The following is a 2,889-nucleotide window of genomic DNA, read 5'->3' as shown; positions in this document are numbered from 1 at the left end:
GTGGAACCCCGGCAGAGAATTTCGCGAGCGTGTAAAAAGGCCCAGCGCTACCGACGCAACGCAAAATTGCGACAAGCAGCAGCGCTCGCGCAAGACGAAGCGGAGCCGACCAGGCCCATTGACGCCACCCCTCAGACATTAACCTTTTAGCTGCGGAAGTGGTCGATATATAGACCACTCTAGAGACATAGAATACTATATTTGAAGTTTTTAGATCAAATTTGATGTTCTGAATACATAACAAATAGTTTTAAAATTTCTCAAAACATTCTTGACCTTAAAATACTGATTTTCAAGGTCAAATTTCATTTTTAGTAGAATCGAAGATTTTAGAGTGTTTTCCTATGCAAACTGATGAACGGAATACGAAAAAAATACTGAAAAAAATTACTGACGCATCCTTGACCTTGAAAAGCTACACTCTACGTCACATTTCATTTCTTGCATAAGCGAATGTTGGAGATGACTTTGAAACGTCATTGACGCGCTAANGTGAGAAAAACCGTAAAAAAATATCCTAAGGTGAAATTTTAGTTTCCAGTACAAACGCAGTGGGCTGCACCTATATCTGAAGGTTACATAAAATATACTGCGGCATTCATTCAAAGTTATATCATTCAATACTTGAATGTGAAAAAATTGATTTATTGTTAGTATCTACAAGACGACCGGCACTCGGTTTTTTTCTATAAAAGAATTAATGTTTTACTCATTCACTTTTGTAATTTTATAATATGTAGCAGATTGTTCCTTTCCATTCAATATTTATTATTTTCTAGGATTTTTATATTATGTATATAATTTTTACTATTTTCATTTTCCTTCAATATTGATCGACCAGTGTCTCGTACTTTTATCTTCCATAAAATGGCTGAAAATAGAGCTTGGAATAGTGGCGAGTCCGAACTAGAAAATGAAATATTAAAAAATGAAGACATCGGTGAAATCGAATTGGAAGACTTTTATTATAACGAACCTCAACTGTTTGATGATGCGCATTTTTACCCATCAATCAAAGATTTTGAAGGTAGTTCCGAAATAAATCCGGATATCTCTTTTTCAGGGAATAAACCAATTGACTATTTCAATTATTTTTGTGATTCTTCTTTGCTCCACAAAATTGTAGAGGAGACAAATCGTTATGCAACTCAAAATCCTATCACTAAATCTTCCCACATGAAAACTTGGTCTCCTGTCACAAAAACAGAACTGGAAAATTTTCTTGGCGTTTCGATTCTAATGGGCCATGTCCGGAAAGGCGATGTGCAAAGTTATTGGTCTACAGATCTTTTACTGCACACTTTAATTTTTGGTCAAATAATGTCTCGCGATAGATATATTCAAATCCTGCGATGTTTACATTTTCATAATAATGAAGATATCGTAAATCATCCTTTAGTGAAAATAAAGCCAGTAATAGAACACGTACAAAATACATTTTCGACAGTTCTCACTCCAGGGAAAAATCTGTGCATAGATGAAAGTTTATTATTGTAGGCTTCGATTCAAGCAATATATTCCTTTGAAGAGAAATCGCTTTGGCATCAAGCTCTTCATGCTTGTAGAATGTGAGACAGGATTCGTATTGGGTTTTGTGGTTTACACTGGTGCAGACACTGATTATTAGAAGTTTGATTTAGATGTTACTGGCGATATTGTAGTTCACTTTTTGCAGCCTTACTTTTATAAGGGTCATGTTGTATATATAAACAATTGGTATACATCTCCTACTTTGGCAGAATTTTTACATGATCGCGATACAGGTATGTGTGAAATCAAATAGAAAAGGAATGCCAAAGCTTGAAAACAAATTAGTCCGAGGTGAAGTACAAGTCTCTCATAGTCATGAGTGGATGGCAGTGAGATGGGAAGACAAACGTAGCGTTTTTATGCTTACAAGTGTGCACGAACTTGAATTCTGTACAACTGGAAAAAAAGTCATCTAACAAATGAAGACATTATAAAGCCAAAGTGTGTTCAAGATTACAATCAAAATATGAGTGGTATCAATAATATTGATAGACAATTATCTATCACAGAATCAGTGCGAAAAACAATGAAATGGTATCGAATGCTTTTTTTTCATCTTATTGATCTTTGTCTATCTAATGCTCATGCATTATATAAAATGAGAAATGAAGGAGCTACATCATTCCCTTCATTTTGATTACAGGTAGTTAGCTCATTGTTGAAACTTGATCTTTCTGCAGTTATATCTTCTTATAATGATCCTCCGACTCGATTAGTCGGCCGCCATTTTCCGAGGCAAAGTACAAGACGAAGATGTCATATGTGTTCTTTGCGTAAGACTGTACATCGAACAGTATATATATGTCCCACTTGTGATGTTCCTCTATGCGCAGCACCATGCTTTGAAGAGTACCATACAAAAGAGACATTACCATAACCTCAATTATTTTGATCTGATAAGCAAGAGGACTTACGACAATAGAGCATTCCGACGTGAGAGGCAAGGGGATTCACGAAAATCAAGCACCCCAACGTGAGAGGCAAGAGGACTCACGAAAATCAAGCACCCCAACGTGAGAGGCAAGGGGACTCGCGAAAATCAAACACCCCAACGTGAGAGGCAAGGGAACTCACAAAACTCAAGCACCCCAACGTGAGAGGCAAGGGGACTCACGAAAATCAAGCACCCCAACGTGAGAAGCAAGGGGACTCACAAAAATCAAGCACCCCAACGTGAGAGGCAAGGGGACTCCCGAAAATCAAGCACCCCAATGGGATCACCTTTTTGCCACGTCCACGTCGTTGATCCTGGGTCATGCTGAGAGCGGAATTCAGAATATTTTTTGACATTTTTTGAGACCCGGCAGTAACTTGCTGCGTTTGTAGTAGAAATGAAATTTGACCTCTAAATCGACGTTT

The sequence above is a fragment of the Pseudomyrmex gracilis genome, unplaced genomic scaffold, assembly GCF_002006095.1.
Source record: "Pseudomyrmex gracilis isolate BER0280 unplaced genomic scaffold, ASM200609v1 scaffold_890, whole genome shotgun sequence".
NCBI lineage: Eukaryota > Metazoa > Arthropoda > Insecta > Hymenoptera > Formicidae > Pseudomyrmex > Pseudomyrmex gracilis.
Note: the sequence above shows the minus strand (reverse complement) of the source record.